At 45.5% G+C, this 6236-nt stretch overlaps 1 long non-coding RNA gene across 1 annotated transcript in view; it reads left to right on the top strand.

The window, feature by feature from the left end:
• LOC102476714 (uncharacterized) overlaps positions 1 to 5734 on the top strand; it is an 11138-nt gene extending 5404 nt beyond the window's left edge. Inside the window, exons 2-3 of the long non-coding RNA XR_334448.2 lie at positions 3374 to 3626; positions 5640 to 5734. This is a non-coding gene — a long non-coding RNA (uncharacterized LOC102476714). The remainder of the gene's footprint in view (positions 1 to 3373; positions 3627 to 5639) is intronic.
• The last annotated feature ends 502 nt before the right edge of the window (positions 5735 to 6236 follow it).

Below are 6236 nucleotides of genomic sequence, written 5' to 3'. Positions count from 1 at the left end.
TTTTAAATAATAATAATAAATAAATACATAAATTTTTTAAAAATAAAGCCTAATCTGGCCTTGACATCCCGGTACAGCCTGGCCCCTGCCTAAGGTTTCTGGACCAGTAATTTCTTGCTAGGTAACAGTCAATTTGTCACCCTCAACCCCATCACCCTGGGACCTCAGCCCCACCTCCTGCTTTTATTTCCATCTAGTCTGCCATCTCCCCAGTGCCCCTTCCACCTCTGCCCCCAGAGTGCTGCCTCTAGTGGGCTGGTTACTAAATCCCTAGAGTCCAGCCTATAGGAAATGCACCTATTTCCCTACCTCTTTCCTTCTCCTTCAGCTGCAAAAAACGTCCTGCTTAATCACTCCCAGGCCTCCCTCCTGTGGGAGGAAGGGCAACTTACTTTGAATGCCATTATGCTTTATATCCACAGATCAGCAAACATTATCGACAAGAGATGTTACACATCCTGTCAGCAATGGCTAAACATAACTTAATTTTACACATAAAATTTTAATTCAAAACTGATGAGTTGGGCACCCTTTAAGTCATTCTCAACTTCTCTTAGAAGTTTGTTTTCTTTCTTCTGCCCCTCAAGTTAGCCCCTTGGCTTAGCCAAGCACTTTCTTTCCAGAATCATTAAATTGTTCTTTCTCTTTCACTTCTTTTCTTTTTCTCCATCAGCCCTGTCTCTGGTTAGAATTTTGTTTTCTTTTTTCTTCCTTTTTTTTTTTTTGTTTGTTTGTTTTTTTGTTTTTAGGTTTTTGCCCAGACAGAGGGAAAGTGAGAACTCATGAACTCATCCCCCAGGGGCATAGCCATGCCACAATCCCTTCTCCTCCATTCTCTTGAGATTTTGGGCATGCATGCAAACACACCCAGCATGATTTTTCAAGTCACCAGGTCCAGGACTCGAACCACAGTCAGCCATGTTAGAATCCACCACACCACCTGCTGGCCCAAATTTTTGTTTTCTTTTTATCGCTCACTGAAACAATCTCTCTGTCAGTTATGCATTGTTCTTTCCATAATTTCTAAATCTTGCTTCCACGTTCATGGCTTTCCTCTACTTTCCCCTCGTGCCCCCATCCTGATGGCATCAGTTTACTGACTCTGGACCTGCTTGCTTTTAAATCCTTTGTAGATTGCAAAGAGAATTGCATGTTTCCTTCCATGTGCTCTGCTAGAAGACCACAGCTGGTGGCAGCTTGGATACTACTGCATGGTCATTTCACAATTCTGTTTATAAATCTGATGGTCTGTTCCTCCAGTTGCTTATTAAAGATCCCTTGCCAGCATGCTTTAGAACAGGCTGTGTGGCCTTCTAGCCTGTCCACTCATCGCCCACCAGAAGGCAACTCATGCTTTCATTCCTTTTCCTATCCAGTGTCCTCTTGATCCTATTTGATAACAACCACTTCCCCAAATGAACTTGTCAGTGCTTCTGTGTAAGTCTGGCACTCTCAAGTTTCCAAGGCAACTTGAACATGTGGATTTTTAGCTTCGCAGATGGTCTTATGAAGCTTCTGCTGTATTTGCTGTGTCTCTCCAGAAACAGAGTTAGAGAGTCTAAAACTGCACCCACTGTGGTGCTGTGGGCAGAAGAGGTGCCTGCTACCCATGCACATGGACGCCCTCCTAGTGCAGCATGAGAGTCCACATCCCTGCGATGCACACACGGGCACAGATGCAGCACTCAAGGGGAAGTCAGAAGAAAGGCCTGGGACTAGTTTGACATCCTAGTAATTACTGGACAAGTAAAATTACTGCTCTGAGCATCACTCAGATTTTTCAAATAGGATGGCAGGCTTAATTCGCAAGGCCATAATGAGAGATAAATGAGATAATATCTGCTGAAATAATGTTGCTATAAATGCGCCAGAATAACAAGATGCAATTTCTATTATATTGCTTTGAAAGAGTGGCTGTGCCTTCATTTGACAAACTCCATTTCCTCATCTCAGGTTTGATAAGTGACAGAACCATCTCCTCTCACATGAGAGATTCTTAGAGGGACTTTAGCCAGAACCAGAAAAACATTTATTCACTGCCAAACTCAAAATATTCCACACAACAGAATCTAGACAGGTTCTAAGTCTGCATTCTCTGTATATGAAAGGATTTATTTCCACTTAGCCACCAGGAGATTGACTTCTGCTTAGGCTAAGGACACATTTGTAACAGCAAAATCCTGGTTCCCCACAGCGAGCAATGCCTGGCTGCTCTGCCATCCCAGTGGATGCAAAAATACACAGTGTCCACCATGTCTGCACACCCTTTGAAGATCTTCAGAAACATGATCGCATTTAGCCCCCACCACAACACCATGCAATAGGTATTCCAGTGCCATTTTTAAGTTGAGGATCAGAGAGACTAAATAACTTTCCCCAAAGTCACATAATAGAGCCAGGACTGGGATCTGTATCTAACTAGAAAGCCCAGATGTCCCCACCATGCCACAGTCCTCAAGGACACACAGTAGCATCTGCACTGGGAGAAGGTGGGTGTAAGGCCCACCCAGCCCTAAGCTCAGTGATCCTCCCTCCCCTTTTCCGTGCTGTGATTTTTATTTAACTTGTCGTTTTTCTGACTATAGCTCATAGATTATGCCTCCAACCTCTGACAGTCACAACGATACACAGGTGCCCTGGTGGAGAGTGCCTTGTTTGTCCCCTAGGTCAGGGCCATGAATTAAATCTATGCATAGCCTCCTCTCCTTCCTTCCATACTTCTGTAAATCCTTGAAGGTACAAGTTGCGTGATTTCAAAGGGGCATTCTTTTTCCCTGTTCTTTTCTGTGGAAACTCACGTTACTTCACATTCCTTTCCCTTCCCAGAAAATGAAATCTGGAAGTCTATCTGCCATGTCTTCATCAGCCTGTTTGTCATTACAGTTGAATACTCCTTGTCCAAAATGCTTGAGTCCAGGAGTATTTCAGACCTTGGATAGCCTTGGATTTCACAATATTTACATGTACAAAATGAGGTATCCTGGGGATTGGGACCCAAGTCTAAACGCGAAATCCATTTATGTTTGGCATACAGCTTATACACCTAGCCAGAAAGGAGATTTTATACAATATTCTGTATTGCAGTATCTTGAGGATACTCCATCACATGAGATCAGAAGGGAAATTTTCCACTTGTAGCATTAGGTCAATACTCAAAAATTTTAGATTTTGGAGGGTTTTGGGTTTCATATCTTCAGATTAGCAGTGCTCGACCTACAGTAGAATAGCAGGAGCAATAACGGCAGTGATTCAGAACAGGAAGGAGGAGCATGTTATGCATCAAGTAGGGTGCTGGAGGTCCCCTGTGTCTTGTTTGGTTTAATGCTTCTCAAATCCCCACATCGCTGCTGATGAAGAAAGTGACTCTTTGCAGATGTTTATAGCAGCTTTATTCACAATTGCCAACCCTTGGACGCAACCAAGACGTCTTCAGTAGATGAATGGATAAACACACTGTGCTACATCCAGACTGTGGAATATATTCAGTGCTAAGATGAAAGGAGCTACGGAGCCATGGAGACCTGGTGGGCCCTTAAGTGCATATTCCTGAGCCAATCTGAAAAGGCTGAATGCCGTGTTATTCCAACCCTATGACACTCCAGCAGAGCTATGGAGATGGTTAACAGGTCAGTAGTTGCCGGGGTTGGGGGGAAGAGAGATGATAAGTGGAGCACGGAGGATTGTAGGGCAGTGAAACGACTCTGTGTGACTCTGGAATGATGAGCACATGTCACCATACAGTTGCTAGACCCACAGCATGTGCAAGACAAAGAGCACACCCTAATGCATGCTAGGACATGGAGTGATTATGATGCACCAGTGTAGCTAATGTACCAGTCTGATGGGGAGTAGGGTAACAGGGGAGGCTGTGGGTGTGTCGGGCAGGGGTACATGGAAACTCCGTACTCTCCACTCAAGTTTTCTGTGAACCCAAAACTTCTCAGAAAAATAGTCTCTCTTTTTTTTTCCCCCAAAGAAAGAATGGAAAAGTGACATTCAGAGATGTGAGTCATTTCTCCATCTTGGTCTCTGGACTGATTCTGTGCAGAGAGCAAGGGAATGTCTCAGTGGGGCAGCCGTCAGCGTGCCTGTCTGTTTAGGATGTGCTTGTGTGTTATTTATAAACTAGAGGGCCTGTGTACTCACTAGAGAGAGAGGTAAAGTGAACAAGGGAGAGAGCACCCCCAGTGGGGATGGTCACACCGCAGTCTCTTCTCCTCCACCTCTCCATCCTGTCGGGACTTTGGGCACACGTGCACATGCTCCCAACATGCAGAGTGCCCTTCTAACAGGTGGAACCCTGCACATGGGTCAGAGCTAACAGAGGCTGCTGCCTTTCTACCTGCTGATAACATAAAAATTGAGGACCTCTGAGATACTTAGATCATACAAAGAAGATGCTGATTAATGAGAAGCAGGAATTGAAGCATTATTCATCAGGCACTTCTCAATGTAGATGACGGGGTTGGGAAGACAGGTCCAGGCCAGAGCTGGACGGGGCCTGACCGGGAGGAGAGCTCCTCACTCTGGGGACAGTGACTGCATCGAGCATCCCAGAGCACACAGGGACAGGGCAACCGTTCCCTGCCGTGCAGCTGAATGAGGTCAGACCCAGAAAAATGTAGGTGTCTACACAATAGAGTCAGCAGGTTTTATTCAGTGGACAATGTCTTTGTAATCAGGATCATTTTATCCATCACCTCTTAAAGGTAACACGTGAACCATTGCCCTGTACCACCAGAGGAAATTCTGTTCAGAAATTGGGTGCTCGTTGGGAAAACTATTTTATTAAGTATGCTGGGTGAATATAATACTGATTTCAAACAACTGTAGCTGAAGTCATCGACAAGTACAATGGTCATTGTACACACAAGAATCAGGCAGTATTTTATCTCTAGGTAAGAACTATTTTTAAGGTACTTCATAAATCACCGGCAAGGTCAGCCATACTAAACATTCCAGAACACACAAGGGAAATCTCCGTGGGCGTGCCCAGGCCTCTGGCTTGCAGTGGTTCATTGTTCTGAGGCTTCCTGCACAGAACTGTCCCCGACGTCAGCTAGTCTGCAGGGTCCCTGGTCCTGTGGGGCTTGCCGTGACTGGCAGCACAGGTGCAGAGGGCACCGCAGGCCACACTGCTGGCCACTATTCAGCACACACCACCATGCAGGTTCAGCTCCATGAGGGTTCACCCCTGCAGGCCTGCTCTCTTCACGCAGCAGGTGGGGCTGTAGCAGCTCACAGGGTGGAAGTGGGCGTAAGTGGAGCCCTGCGTGTAGAGCCCCGCACAGGAGCGCTCAGCACTGGACACAAGTAGAGATATTACTCCTTATCCCGAGCCACCTCGTCACCATGTCCAGGTGCATAAACAGCATATACATCCCTGAGCCTACCACCTAACAGATAGGTGCTTGAATTAGTTCATGAATAAATGAACGCGTGCATGAAGAATGAATCACAAATGAGTGGAGAACTGCCTATTTTGCCAAGGAGGACAATAAGAAGCAGAAAAACTATATTATTCAAACTCTCTTGCCACAGAGGGTGGCCAAGGAGGTATAGTGGAAGACGTGAGTGAAATTTCTAGGAAGGCACAAGATGAACCACTGGTATGAGCTTTTATTCCCTCTACTCTCTAGTTATAAGAATACGGATGCAATGGCTGGAACTCCAGAAGACATAACAGACTCTGAGTTGACCCTGAGGATGGAGGTCACATGGTAAAGCTAGCAAAACACAGAAAGAAGGTAACTAATGTCTCCAACACTTGTGAGGCCACTGTATTGGCCCACATCCACTTCTTCACCCGATGGAGGGGGAAAACCCCTTCTATCTGATTTCAGCCATTGTTACGTTGTGTCTTTGTTATTAGAAGCCAAATACATTTCTAACTGAAAAAAAAAAAAATTCTATGACACAGCCATCTCTCCTCCCAAACTGCCTGCCCCTGCTCAGACTCATTGGCCAGAACCTATACTTTTTTCTGTGAACACTACACTGAGAGCTCAGATTGGAGTCCTCCTTAAATCTCACAGGTTAAAATGTCATCCACAATAATGTCTAAAGTGATATTAGTAGCTCAGAGGTCTTCCCCAGCCTCCAGACTCACAGCCAATCACCCATAGGCATGTCTATATTAATACAGCCAAAAGAGAGCCATCATTCCCTCCCCCTCACCAGCTGTTTGTGTCCCCACTCCCCCATCTCAAGACAAAAGGCCACAAAGCTTCCAGTTC

This window comes from Tupaia chinensis, unplaced genomic scaffold (genome assembly GCF_000334495.1).
Source record: "Tupaia chinensis unplaced genomic scaffold, TupChi_1.0 Scaffold000217_1, whole genome shotgun sequence".
NCBI classification, from domain to species: Eukaryota; Metazoa; Chordata; class Mammalia; order Scandentia; family Tupaiidae; genus Tupaia; species Tupaia belangeri.
This window is presented reverse-complemented; position numbering and strand designations above follow the sequence as displayed.